The sequence below is a fragment of the Bos indicus x Bos taurus genome, chromosome 21 (assembly GCF_003369695.1).
Source record: "Bos indicus x Bos taurus breed Angus x Brahman F1 hybrid chromosome 21, Bos_hybrid_MaternalHap_v2.0, whole genome shotgun sequence".
Classification (NCBI taxonomy): Eukaryota; Metazoa; Chordata; class Mammalia; order Artiodactyla; family Bovidae; genus Bos; species Bos indicus x Bos taurus.
This window is the reverse complement of record NC_040096.1, coordinates 16,718,660-16,734,126: the sequence shown is the minus strand read 5'-3', so window position 1 is coordinate 16,734,126 and position 15,467 is coordinate 16,718,660.

Genomic DNA, 15,467 nt, shown 5'->3' with positions numbered 1-15,467 from the left:
TTCTTATCCACTTCACTACCAGGGAAGTTCACCACCTCCCCCCTTGTTAAAAATGAAGAAACTGACACCCAGGGACAGTTAAGGGACTTTTTAATAGAAACAAAAGGTAGAAATGGGGATCAAACCCAGACCTTTGGAGACCAAGTACAGACAAATTTCCACTACAACAGGCTGCCTTCTAAGTTTTTAAGTCATCTCTGCTCAGGAACCTAGCCAATTTTCTTTGTACTTCTCCAGTTTTAATGTATGCACTGTCAAAGTAAGCGTGTATAAAAATGTACATTGTTAACTATGATAATTAAATCCTGGACTCCTCTGTACATTTTACTATAATAGCATATATCACAACATTTTATAATTATCTCTTTGTGGCCTGTCTCCCATTCCTCCCCCACCAGACTGTAAATTCCCTGACAACAAGGACCATCTTGTTCTCAGGACCTAGCAGAGCAGCTGACACAAGTATGATCCTGGATAGATGGTAGTTAGATCGTTAACTGCGAGTGAGACGTGTATCGTCCTTAATAAGAAACGTGCATTTCATCTCGTAGCCTTAGGAGAAGCAAGTTGTCTGAGAAAGCTTAGGGCTTACATAGAGGCCCCAGTAGATTGTCAGAAGTGTAACAGAATTCTGCAGATTCCTTGTGGTTTTTTGTTTGGGAGGTTTTTGTTTTATTGCTCTGTAATAAATTCCAAACATCCTCTATGCGTCAGGAGACAGGATGACTGAATCAAACATTTTAGCAGGACCCTAATGTTAAGCATGTGATCTGCTATAGTAATTTTCAGAATTAACTCAGTTGTTCATTAGTCCTTTATGTGTTAAGAAGATGGGTGGCCCAGCCAATGATATACCCATCTGAGAACCAAAAGCAATTTCAGAAGAAGTCAAATCCTTCACTCGTGTTTCTCAAAAACCAGAAAGTACAGCTTAACACATGGTCCAGAGAAGCCCTTATTAGAAAATCCTCTCTTTTCCTAATTCTCTCCCTCATATCCTGCAAATTTTCAGCATCACCTTCTGTACATTTTTGGTGCACTTCTGGATCAAAGTGGTGAAATCATACCACCAATGCATCTCCTTTCCAGCCTCAAGCCAATAAAATGGTACTAAATTAAAGGTACAAACACCCAATAGAAAAGAGATGGAAAAAATTACAAAAAAAAAAAAAAGGAAAAGATGAGGCGATGGGATACAAAGAAGCAAGAGATTTCAGCAGAGTCCTGCAAGACAGTGAGCCCACTGAGACACCAGAGTAACTCCTGGGTGAGAAGAAGTCCCAGCCAAGAGTATCCTAAACGCTATTACACTCCGAGAGGCTCCCATCGTGTCATGCAGACAGAGAGACTCGGGATTCAGAAATGCTTGGTGCAAGTGAAATGTGAGACTGAAACAGAAAATTATAGAATATGTGTGTGGACTCACCGCCTCACACACGCACATGTGGGAACACTGGCACCTGGAAACAATACATACTCCCCCCACGCAAACCATCAGACAGCTTCTCCTTAAAGAAATGGAATGTTCCAGGCAAAAGAAACTCTGTGTTCTGGTGTTTAGGCACCCCGGATAATGAACAACAGATCTCTTGATCATCTTCCTCGAGAAGCCTCACCTAGGAAATGCAACAGGGCATAATCCTTCCAAAGGGGAATTTAGCAATTCCAAGGGAAAGGACAGCTGTATGTGTTTTCTGACCAGCAGGTCAGCTTCCGCACATCTACTCAAGCAGTATGAAAAAGACACGTGCACAAGGATATTCTGTAATAGCAACTGACTGAGCCCAAATATCATCCATAGCAATGCGTTGAATAAACACTGGTAGATCAAGGGACTTCCCTGGTGGTCTGGTGGTTAAGACTTCATCTTCCAATGCAGGGGTTTGGGGTTGGATCCCTGGTCAGGGAGCTAAAATCCCTCATGCCTGGGGGCCCAAAAAACACAACATAAAATAGAAACAGTATTGTAGCAAATTCAATAAAGACTTTTAAAAAAATGGTCCACATTAAAAAAAAAAAATCTTTATAAAAAAAGAAACAATAGTACCTCAAAACAATGGGGAGCTTTACAACCACAAAGAGAAATGAGGAAGTTGCTTATAAACTTAAGACCGCATGGGCTGTAGCCCACCAGGCTCCTCTGTCCATGGGTTTCTCCAGGCAAGAATATTGGAGCAGGCTGCCATTTCCTTCTCCAGGGGATCTTCCCAATCTAGGGATTGAACCCGAATCTCTTACATCTCCTGCTTTGGCTATGCTAAGTCACTTCAGTCGTGTCCGACTCTGTGCGACCTGGGTGTTCTTTACCACTAACACCACCTGGGAAGTCCTGCAACAATGCCAATCTGCCTTAATTATACATACATCCCCTCCCTCCAGAACCTCCCTCCCTTCTCCCCATCCATCCCTCCAGGTCATCACATTAACGGGGGGAGAAAGCAAAGTACAGAGCAATATTTAGAGTATGTTACCTTCTGCATAAGAAAGGAAGAAATATGGATATAGAAACATTTTTTTTAAAGAATAGCATGATAAAAGCAGTTGTAAAAACCGTTTACCTAAACACCTCACTTAAAAGCCAGAAATTGACAGACTCAATAAAAACAAAACCTAACTGTATTATTTGTAGGAAACACACTTGAAACATAAAGATGGAGGCAAGCTGAATGTAAAAGGATACGTTAAGATCCATCACACAATCACTAAGCATAAGAAAGCTGGTGTGACTCTAAAAAGACTTCCCTGGTGGTCCAGTGGCTAAGACTCCACACTCCCAATGCAGGGGGCCCAGGCTCCATCCCTGGTCAGGGAAGTAGATCCCCGTGTTGTATAAGACCTGGCACAGACAGGTAAATTAGAAAAGAGCTGCCGAGGTAAACTTCAAGAGAAAGAACACTCCTAATGATCAGAACAGGGCATTTTGTTAAAAGGGTCAATTCATCAGGAAAATATAACAGTCTTAACTGTGCATACAGCTCATAACATAGCTCCCAGACACAGGAGATAAAATATGAGAGAACTGATTTTCCTTACGGATTCCTGCAGCTTTACGCGGTAAGCTTCTCATTTGTCACTTTGAGAGCATGCCTGGAGTTGACAGTTGGCTGCCCTGATTTATCGGGGTTTTTTTTTTTTTTTTTTTTTTTTTTTTAAGACTTCTGCTGTTAACAATAGCCAGTGTGTGCCACCACCCTCATGCTTTTCTTCGCTTCCTACCATCCAGCTCTCACAGCCACTGCATCAGCAGAGGCCTTACTTTCCACCCACATTTTACCCAAATTAGCCACAGGTTAAAGGCTTAATAATCGCAATGCCATTGCATGCCAGGTGTTCACCACACCCTCTTATCACTCATAACGGGATCCTCAAGGCTTCAGTTGGTGAGTAATCCAGCTCCAAACATCTGTCTGCTTTCTAGGGTCACACCTCTTAGGACTGTCTCTGTCTGAGCCTCCCAGACAGCCAAGCCTGAGGCCATCTGAAGGAGCTAGAGTGTGTATGTTGGGGGTGGGGGGCGGTGGGAAGGAGAGTGTGCTGCAGGGAGGGGAGGGGAAGCGAGGCAGGAGGGAGAAAGAGCCAATACAAGGGTGTATTGCCAGCTGGCCATTGCCTATTAATGTGCACAGCCCTGTGGGGCCACCCGCTTCTCAGCACAGTCTGTCTAGGAGGGGGGAAAAGGGAAGAATTGATCAGTTGGCTCCATCTCCACCAGCCTAGAGTTGCCCTTGTGGGGACACCCAGCAGGGAATCACAAAGCCTCCCACCTCAGTATCAGTGGGGTAGCCCTCTGGCTCAAGACTAGAGTCGCATAACATGGGAGCTGTGAAGGAAGGTGCTGTCAAGGCGTGTGACGGCAGTCAGAGCCCGTGAAAAGAGGCTTCTTGCAGCAACAGCTAGGAAAGGACGTCTGAGGCAGAGCATCCAGACGGTCCATAGGAAGGGTGTGATACAGAGTATCTACAAAACCTGGAGAGTAAATTGGTGCAGCCACTATGGAAAACAGTGCAGAGATTCCTTATAAGATTAAAAATAGAGCTACCATATGATATAGCAGTCCCACCCATAGGTATATATTTGGGGGGAAAATGAAAACAGTAATTCAAAAACATACATGTTCATAGCAGCATTGTTTATTAGTGCCAAGATATGGAAGCAATCCAAGAGCCTATCAACAGGTGAATGGATAAAGATATGGATAAAGATGGTATGTATATACAATGAATACTACCCAACCACTAAAAAGGAAAAAAAAATGAAATTCTACCTTTACAGTAACACGGATGGACCTAGAGAACAGTATGAGAAAAGTGAAATACTGTATGATATCACTTATATGTGGAATCTAAAAAATAACACGAATGTATGTGAATGTAAAACAGAAACGAACTCACAGACATAGAAAACAAAATAGTGGTTACCAAAGGGAGAGGGAAAGGATGAGGAACAGATTAGAAGTGTGAGATTAACAGATACAAGCTATAATATCTAAAATAGACAAGCAACAAGGATACATTGTATAGCACAGGGAATTATAGCCACTATCTTGTAATAACATAGTGGAGTATAGCCTTCAAAAATACTGAATCACAATGCTATACACCTGAAACTAATATAATATTGTAAATCAACTATACTTTTTAAAATAATAAAATGGGAAATTCTCACCATCAAAAAGGAAAAACCCTACAAACAGTACACTTAAATGTGAAGTATCAAATGCTTTCCCCTGGAAGTCAGAAAGGAAACAAAGTTGCCAAGAGCACCATTTCTGTCTACAATGTTACCCTCCAGGGCAGTTCAATAAAGCATGAAAAGGAAAGCAAAGCTATAAGGATTGGACAGGAAGAAATAAAGCCATTATTCACAGAGAATAAGGCTGTATTCTTAGAAAATTCAAAAAATCTATAGATGAACTGTTAGAATTAATAAGTGAATTTATAAGGGACAATGGGAGGAAAAGGTCCATTTAAAAAATCAATTTTATTTCCACATGGGAGCAACAGACCAATAGAAAATGAAAATTTTAAACATATACCATTTACAAAAGTACCAAAAACACCAAATATCGCTCAACTATGGAGCCCACAGATGAGCAGCTCAACACTAATTACTGAAAAGCAAAACACCAAGTCAAGATAAAATGAAGTAAAACCACTCAATGCCCAAATGGGCTCTGAGCTGTTAATTTCCATTTCTGTTTCATTTCGTTCATTGCCTCCAGCCTAGCCCAGGTCCTGTCTATGGTAGTATTCCTTCCTGGGAGGCGTAATTGAAAAGGTGATAAGACCTGTTCTGTAAACTGAAAGATAAATATGAGTGGTAGATTGAATGCCACCAGACCACTCTGAAGGCCTTCTGGGGAAAAGTCGAGGATACTCCCTGGATGAAATCTGACTCTCGCGGTGTACCTGGAGGCCAGAATCTGAAGGAAGAGCTCAGAAACTTTACAGACTGCATGATGGAGCCTCTGGCTCTCCTTTCCTTCCACTCAGACATGGCATTGGGAGACTCTGCTCTACACCCGTGTCAGTCAAGTGGGAGAAGAGCCTTTCTCACCCACAGGAAAAGAAACCTGTCCATTGTTTGAGGAATTGGGCCAAAGCTCCCCTGGGGCTGAAAAGTGAAAAAGTGTTCATCATTCAGTCGTGTCTGACTCTTTGCAACCCCATGGACTGTAGCCCACCAGCCTCCTCTGTCCATAGAATTCTCCAGGCAAGAATACTGAAGTGGGTAGCTGTTCCCTCCTCCAGTGGATCTTCCCGACCCAGGGATCAAACCTGGGTCCCCTGCATCGCAGGCAGACTCTTTACCAGCTGAAGCCACAAGGGAAGCCCCTGGGGTTGGCTGGAAGCTATTGAATATATCACCCACTTCCCCACCCAAAGCCCCAGCTCCTTGCCTCTCACCCTCCACTCATTTTGCCCACAGCACCATTTTGTTTGTTTGCCTGAGATAAGCCTTCCAAGTTTGATGTTGCAACCCTCAGCTCCACATTCTTTGTCACGTTCTGCCAGGACATTCCCTGGGCTTTAGGAGCCTGTGCTGGCATGTTAGAGCTCCTGGACGGTTTACCCACAAGGCAATTTGGTTTCCTTAACTAAAGTTGACAAGGTTTAAATGACCTACTGACATGTTGGAAACCAGGGGAAATGCATGGACTCTAAAACACAGAAAGGCAGTGCAGTGCAGTGGTTAAGACTCCACACTTCCGATGCAGGGGTACAGGTTTGATCCCCGGTCAGGGGACAAAGATCCCACATGCCAAGTGGTGTGGCCAAAATAATTTTTCTCTTTGAAAATATCAATATGAATATGTATTTAAATGTCCACAGAATGGAACCTAAGCAGCTAGTCAATTTCAACTCCCTTCAGCCTTTCCTGGGTTCTGTATGAATTACATTTAGTGTGGCTCATGGATACATTTTAATGTGCTCAGGGGGAAGATGCTGTCTCTAAAATTCGGAGCGCTCAGTGGCCTTCTGAAGTCTCATATGGTGGTCTCAAGTCGTGTCTGACTCTTTGCAACCCCATGGACTATAGCCTGCCCGGCTCCTCTGTCCTCGGATTTCTCCAGGCAAGAATACTGGAGTGGGTTGCCATTTCCTTCTCCAGGGGATCTTCCCAACCCAAGGACTGAAGCCAGGTCTCCTGCATTGCAGGCGGATTTTTTACCCACTGAGCCACCAGTGAAGCCTGGAGTCTTATATATGGGCCTCCAGAATTTCCAAGGTGGGCTTGCAGGGAACTTCACAAGTTGAAGATTAAATGAGATCATAGAAAGTAAACTACTTTGAAAGAATAAGAAGTATCTGCATAAATGCCAGTAAATGTTTTTTTAGGCTCTTTGAGGATCTCTTCTTATCCTCTGCTTTTCTGATATTAGAGAATGAGTCACGATTCCCCAGGCCTCTTCCATCCCCAACTCCTACTCCTGTTTCCTCCACTAACCGAATCCCACTCTAAATCTGCCGCCTGAGCCTAGACAAACTTCAAGTAAAGAAAACTTTGCTCTGTCATTTCTTGTACCCCAGAGAAACGTGGTTTCTCTAAGGCTCACAGGCTCTCAATGTTACATCACCCGTGCCTAAAGTGAAAAAAGTGTTAGTCGTTCGTTCAGTCATGTCCGACTCTTTGTGACCCCGTGAACATCAGCCCACCAGGCTCCTCTGATCATGGGATTCTCCAGGCAAGAATACTAGAGTGGGTTGCCATTCCCTCCTCCAGGGGGTCTTCCCGACCCAGGGATGGAACCGGGACTCCTGCATTGCAGGCAGATGCTTTACCATCTGAGCCATCAGGGAAGCCCCACCCATAACTAAGGTATAAATTTGGGGACAAGTGGGTCCCCAGTGCTCTGCACCAGGAACAGGCTTGTGGACGACAGTTTTTCAGTGGATGGGGAATGGAGTCTGGTGGTGGTGGGGAGATGGTGCAGGCGGAAATGCAGCGGTAGTGGGGGTGGGGAGAGCCAGATGAAGCTGTCCCGCTGCCCACCTCCTGCTGTGTGGCCGTGGACTGGGGGCTGGGGTCCCCTGCCCCAGCCCATTGTCATCTGTCCTCCTGGAACCCTTCCCTTTACCCCTAAAATGTTCCCGACATACTTAGTTCTCTTACTCAGTCCCCCAGGATTGAAGCAAAAGGGCATTTCTTTCCTTCTTCCTCCCTATCTTTTGAGTTTGAAAGCTTTTCTCAGGAAAAGCAGGATTGTCTCTCATTATTGTTAGTTCATGGGCAGGGGATGGTAGTGATAATGATGATGTGTGTGTATGTGTGCGTGCTCAGTTGTGTCAGACTCCGTGCGACCCCATGGACTGTAGCCCACCAGGCTCCTCTGTCTGTGGGATTGCCCAGGTAACAATATGGAATGGGCTTCCTACTCGGGGGGAATCTTCCCGACCCAGGAGTCAAACCTGTATTTTCTGCATCTCCCGCAGTGGCAGGCAGATTCTTTACCATTAGCGCCACCTGGGAAGCCCAATAATTATGATACTAATAATTTTTGTGTCATAGAGTTGTTTTTAAGGGATGCAAGACCACACTTTGTGATTTCTCCAGCAGCCACTTGGACTTTAGAATCCATATTCTCAAACTCTAGCATTTATTAGAGAACGTGTGATTAATCTAAGTTTTGCTCATGGTTTAAAAAATCCCCTGGGTGTTAGAAGACCTTGAGTCTAAAGCAGTGGGGGCTCTTTGAGGAGATAGTATTTCTCCACACTTTGCAGCACCTGTGGAGTTACAGACAGATGGACAGAATCAGGAATTTTCTTCCCTACCCCCCGAATCTGCTCTTCCTCCTCTACTCCGTTTCTGAGTCTGAAATTGGTCATTGATTCACCCTCTGAACCTCGGAGTCACTTTCAATTTCTCTTCTATCTTCATGGCAAAAGCCAACGTTAAGTTCCTCTCCTGTGACGCACCTCTTTCCAGCCAGCCCTGCTCTGAATCCTTGCCTGTGATTGGTCCCCACACTGGTCCCTACCAAACAGTCCCAAAGTTGATATTTTCCCAACCAAAGTTCATGTCATGAAGAGCTGGGGATAGTTCCTCACCTGATCAGGTTAAGGAAATTTTCTTTCGTTAGCAATTTTTTAAAAAATCAGGAATAAGGATTTACTGTATAGCAGATATTCAGTATCTTTTAGCATCCTGTCATGGAAAAGAATCTGAAAAAGTACATACATATATGTATTTACATATGTGTGTATGCATATGCATACATATCATAAAAGTATGTATGCTGAATGTTTGTTTGTATACTGAATCACATTGTCGTATACCTGGAACTAACACAATATTGGAAATCAGCTATACCTCAGTTGGGCTTCCCAAGTGGCCAAAATGCACAGGGAATCTCTCTGGGCTAGGTGGCGCTAGCGGTAAAGAACCCACCTGCCAATGCAGGAGATGTAAGAGATCCGGGTTTGATCCCTCTGTCGCAAGATCCCCTGGAGGAGGGCATGGCAACACACTCCAGTGTTCTTGCCTAGAGAATCCCATGGACAGAGGAGCCTGCGGGCTACTGACCATGGGATCTCAAAGAGTCAGCGTGATTGAGGCGACACAGCGCAGCGTACCTCAATTACATAAGTAATTTTTAAAATCAGGAGTAAGTATTAAGTTTACTATTTTTTTTAGTATCTCAAATAGCATGTGGAATTCTTATTGGATCAACTGGTATGCTATATCTTATTATAGTATTTTCTATTTTTATGCCATTTTTACCCTCCTGTGACAAACCCTACTTCATCATCATAGCAGATAATTGTTTGAAGTTGAATTTTGTTTGTCAGTGTTTCATTTGGAATTTTCACAGATATGATTCTCAATAATTAGGGCATTACATTAGTAAGGATTTTCAAACAGTGAACTGTGTGGCCCTTAGTTTCCACAGAGGCCCCAAGTGTATCTGAGGATGAGAAATAGGAATAGGAAGGGGAATCGAAAAAGGAATAGCAACTCTTTAATTTGACATTTTTATTGAAATGATTGTAGATTCGCATGCAGTTATAAGAGATAGTTCAGAGAGATTCCCTGTGCATTTTGGCCAATTTACCGCATTCGTAACATTTTCAAACTTGTAGTATCAGAACCAGAATATTGTCATTCTGTAATCCAGGGTCTTATTCAGATTTCCTGAGTTTTACTTACACTGTGTGTGTGTGTGTGTGTAGGTTTATCTAAGTTCACCTGTGTAGATTCATGTATCCACCAGCACCATCAGCTACTCAACAGTCCAGTAACTACATAGTTACACCACAAAGATCCCTCATGTTACCATTTTATAATCACTCCCGTACCTCCTGACATCCCTTCACTCTGCCCTTTTCTAATCCCGGGAAACCTCTATTATGTCCTCCATTTCTTTTTTTTTTTTTCCCACTTCAAAAAATGTTACTTGAATGGAATCATACAGTGTGTAACCTTTTGGGATTGGCTTTTCTCACTCAGCATCATTTCCTGGCTATTCATTCACGTCATTGCATGTAGCAACAGCTGGTTCCTTTTTCGTTGCTGAGTAGTACTCCGTGGTACGGACGTTCCGAAGTTCGTGTGGCCATCTGTCTGCTGAAGGACATCTGAATGCTTTCCAGTTTTTGACTATTACAAATAAAGCTGTTATGAATATTTGCATACAGGTTTGGGGGGAAATGTAAGTTCTCATTGCTCTGGGATAAATGCTCAATTGATAGGCTGAATGGTAAGTGCATATCCAACCTTATAAGCAGCTGTCAAACTGTTTCCCGGGGGTGATGGTACCATTTTATATTCACTTCAGCAAATGTAAGAGTGAGCCCATTTCTTTGTTTCCCCGCCAGCATTTGGTGTTGTCACTACTTTTTATTTCAGTCATTCTGCTGCTGCTGCTAAGTCTCTTCAGTCGTGTCCAACTCTGTGCAACCCCATAGACGGCAGCCCAACAGGCTCCCCCATCCCTGGGATTCTCCAGGCAAGAACACTGGAGTGGGTTGCCATTTCCTTCTCCAATGCATGAAAGTGAAAAGTCAAAGTGAAGTCACTCAGTCGTGTCTGACTCTTTGCGACCCCATGGACTGCAGCCTACCAGACTCCTCCGTCCATGGGATTTTCCAGGCAAGAGTACTGGAGTGGGGTGCCATCGCCTTCTGATACGTAGGTAATAGCTCATTGTGGATTTTTTTCCCTTTGAGATGTAGTTGTCTACAATAATTATTATCTTCAGGTGTTCATCATGGTTTTATTTTGCATTTCCCTGATGGTTGATGATGTTTAAGACTTTTCACATGCTTATTTGCCATCTTACACCCTTTTCAATGTCTTTTACCCATTTTCTAATTAGATTGGTTGTGGTTGTTGTCTTTTAATGTTGAGTTTTGAGTTCTTTATACATCTAGAAATTGCTCCTTTGTTGAATATGCTTTGCAAGTATTTTCTCCCACTGTGTAATGTTTCCTCTTCAGAACAAAAGTTTTTAATTTCAGTGACATCCAGTTTATCAACTCTTCCTTTTATGGATCACGTTTTTTTTGTGTGTGTCAAGTCTAAGAACTCTGTCTCTAGTTCTAAATTCTAAAGATTTTTGCCTGCTTTTTCTTAAAGTTTGTAGCTTTATGTTTATGTCTATGATCTGTTTTGACTTAATTTTTGTATAAGGTGTGAGATTTAGGTGAAAAGAGATTCTTTGTGGATGTTCAGTTGTCTTAGCACCATCTTAGTAAAGGCTATTTTCTCCTCCGTTGAATTATTTTTGCACCTTTGTCAAAAAACAGTTGAGCATAGTTGTTTGGGTCTGTATCTGGGTTCCCTATGACCTTGAGTATATCTCTCTGTCATTAACACACAGCCTTGAACACTGTAGCTACGCAATGTCCTGAAATCGGGTAGATTGATTTTTCCCACTTTATTCTTCCTTTTAAAAATTATTTAGGCTATCTTTTGTTTTGTATGTCTATATAAATTTTAATTTTTAATGTTTATTTATTTTTGGCTGTGCTGGGTCTTCACTGCTGTGCAGGCTTTTCTCTGTGTGAGCGGGGGCTACTCTCTCGTTGAGGTTCGTGAGCTTCTCATTGGAGAGGCTTCTCTTGTTGCAGAGCACAGGCTCTAGAGTGCAGGCTCAGTAGCTGGGACACATACGGTCAGTTGTCCCATGGCATATAGGATCTTCCGGGATCAGGAACTGAACGTGTCTCCTGCATTGGTAGGCAAATTCTTTACTACTGAGTCACCAGGGAAACCCTCCATATAAACTTTAGAAAAGGCTTATCTTCGTTTGCAAAAAACCTTGTGAGATATTGATAAGGGTTGTTTTAAGCCTATCAGTCAGTCTGGGGAGAACTGGCATCTTTATTGAGTCTTCCAATCTATAACACAGTATGTCTTCCCATTTACATAGTTCTTCTTTGATGTTTTTCATCAGCCTTTTGCCGTTGTTAACATTCAGATCCTGTACACGTTTGGTTAAGTGTACAATATAAGTATTTCATTTTCATTAGACTGACTGAATGGTATTGTGAGAATATCTTTATTAGCTCTCAGAGGGTTGGGGCGGGGATTTTCTGTGTAAACAGTTAGGACATCTATAGATAAAGGTAATTTTCTTTTTTCTTTCTTACTCTTTATGCCTTTCATCTATTTTTTTCTTAGATTTGTGGACTGGCTAGCATTTCCAGTACCATGCTGAGTAAGAGTGGTGAGAGTGGACACCTTTTGCCTAGTCCCAGATCTTAGAGGGAAGGCAGGCAGTCTTTCACAGTTAAGTTTAAAGTTAACTGTAGGATTTTTGTAGAGGTTCTTTATCAAGCTGTAGAATTTCTCTTCTGTCACAAACTTGCTGAAAGTTTCTATCATAAGTGGGTATTGGATTTTATCAAATGCTTTTGTGTCATGATTCTGGGTGGCACCAGCAATAAAGAATCAGCCTTTGGATGCAGTGAGATGCAGGAGACACAGGTTTGATTCCTGGGTGGGGAAGATCCCCTGGAGAAGGAAATGGCAACCTGCTCCAGTGTTCTTGCCTGGAAAACTCCATGGACAGAGGAGCCTGGTGGCTACAGTCCATGGGGTCCCAAAGAGTGAGACACGACTGAGTGACTAAGCACAAATTATAATCATATGAGTATTGTTTTTTAGCTTGTTGATATGGTGGATTTCATTGAGTGATTTTGAATGCTGAACCAGTCTTGCATACCTGGAATGAATCTCACTTGGCCTTGGTATATAGTTCTTTTTATATTTTGCTAAATTCTACTTGCTAGTATTTGGTCAAAGAGTTTTGTGTCTGAGTTCATGAGAGATGTTGGTCTACAGTTTTCATTTTTGGTATTGTTTTTGGTATCAAGGTAATAGTAACTTCATAAAATAAGTTGGGAAGTGTTTCTTTCTTGACTGTTTTCTGAAGAAATTATATAGAATTATATACAAATTATATAGAATTATATAGAAATTATAGAATTATAATTATATAGAATTATATAGAAATTATATAGAAGAATATTAATTCTTCTTTAAATGTGTGGTAGAATTCTCCAGTGAATCTATCTGAGGATGGATTTTTTTTTTTCAAGACTTTTAAAATGACTAGTTCAGTTACTCTAGTGGTTACAAGACTAATCAGATTGTCTGTTTCCTCTTGTTTGGATTTTGGTAGTTTGTGGGGTTCTTTTGAGGAAATGGTCCTTTTTACTAAGTTGTCAAATTTATCACTGTAAAGTTATTCAGTATAGTATAACCTTATTATCCTTGTAGTAAAAGATCTGTGCTGCTGCTGCTAAGTCGCTTCAGTCGTGTCCGACTCTGTGCGACCCCATAGACGGCAGCCCACCAGGCTCCCCTGTCCCTGGGATTCTCCAGGCAAGAACACTGGAGTGGGTTGCCATTGCCTTCTCCAATGCATGAAAGTGAAAAGTGAAAGTGAAGTTGCTCAGTTGTGTCCGACTCCTAGCAACCCCATGGACTGCAGCCCACCAGGCCCCTCCGTACGTGGGATTTTCCAGGCAAGAGTACTGGAGTGGGATGCCATTGCCTTCTCCGAAAAGATCTGTAGTGCCCCCTCATTTTTAAAAGAGAAAAACAAAGAGTTTGTTAGTCTATTGTATGTTACAAAAGAAGTATAGATTGTGGAATGCAGTTTAAAGATGACATATGCCAACAAGCACCTTGTATTATATAGCACTGCCATTATGCAAAATCTTTTTATCTTGGACTTGTTTGGCACTAAAAAATTAAAATTTGTGTTCACAGGCACACCAAGGCATGTATCCTATAAGGATGATATCAGTGATTTTTTAAAGTTGTTGTTATTCTGGAGCCTCAAGCATTATAACTTCTGTAATAATTATTTCTTTAACACTTTAATTATTTAATTAATTATTTGAATTATTATTATTTGAGCTTCCCTGGTGGCTCAGATGGTAAAGCGTCTGCCTGCAATGCAGGAGACCCGGGTTCGATCCCTGGGTTGGGAAGACCTCCTGGAGAAGGAAATGGCAACCCACTCCAGTATTCTTGCCTAGAGAATCCCACGGGTTGAGGAGTGTGGTAGACTACAGTCTATGGGGTCGCAAAAAGTCAGACATGACTGAGCTTCCCTTCACTTTACTTCACGTAACATTTTAATGTTTATTTCTGTAACATTCTACATTGATTTTTGGAAAATCATCGCCCTTTTTCTTTCTTTTAACAAAGGGGGGTAGAAAGTTTGTTACCCTATTGAATGACAAAAAATTGACAGAATCTGTAGTGATATCCTCTATTTAATTCTTTTTATTGTTAATTTATGTCTTTTTCTGCTTCATCAGTCTTCCTACAGCCTTATCAGTTGTACTGATCTTTTCCCCGAGAACCAGATTTTTGTTTCATTGATTTCCTCTATTGTCCATATCATTGATTTCTGCTTTTGTCTTTATGCCTTCCTTCTTCTTGTTTTGGGTTTATTTTGCTTTTCTTTTTCTAGACTCTTGAGGTAGACGCTTAGGTTATTAACTTGAGACTTTTCCTCATTTCTAGTATAAGCATTCATTGCTGAAAGCATCTCTCTCTGCACTGCTTTTGTGTCATCCCAACACATTTTGATACATTGTATTTTTTGTTTTCATTCAGTCCTATAAGGTTTAATAGAGTGTGCTTTATTCATTCTCCATGACCCAGTCTTAATACAATGATGCCATGAAAAACTTCAGTTTACAGACAGTTCTCAGCTATGTCCTGTGTAAAAAAGAAAAACACCAAGAAAGTAGAATTGCTCTCAAACTCAAGTGTGCATCTGGAAGCAATTCAAAGGTATCACACTGACCTTAGAGGAGAGTCAGGAAGAAATTATGTGGGAAGAAGTGAATGTAGTAGACAGTCAGTCCAGCCACATGTCAGCTTCCTGAAGACCTGCTCTGCTCCTGTGAGGAGAAAACATGAGGCATTTACTAGCTGGTGTGCGTGAAATTCAATCCTCTTTTCATTATGCCAGAAAGCTTCTTATTAAGACCTCGTTTTCTCTGCTTACAATAGTTTTACAGGGAATAAGAAAGCCTTCTTCAGTGATCAATGCAAAGAAATAGAGGAAAACAACAGAATGGGAAAGACTAGAGATCTCTTCAAGAAAATCAGAGATACCAAAGGAACATTTCATGCAAAGATGAGCTCGATAAAGGACAGAAATGGTAAGGACCTAACAGAAGAAGAAGATATTAAGAAGAGATAGCAAGAATACACAGAAGAACTGTACAAAAAAGATCTTCACGACCCAGATAATCACGATGGTGTGATCACTGACCTAGAGCCAGACATCCTGGAATGTGAAGTCAAGTGGGCCTTAGAAAGCATCACTACAAACAAAGCTAGTGGAGGTGATAGAATTCCAGTTGAGCTATTCCAAATCCTGAAAGATGATGCTATGCAAGTGCTACACTCAATATGCCAGCAAATTTGGAAAACTCAGCAGTGGCCACAGGACTGGAAAAGGTCAGTTTTCACTCCAATCCCAAAGAAAGGCA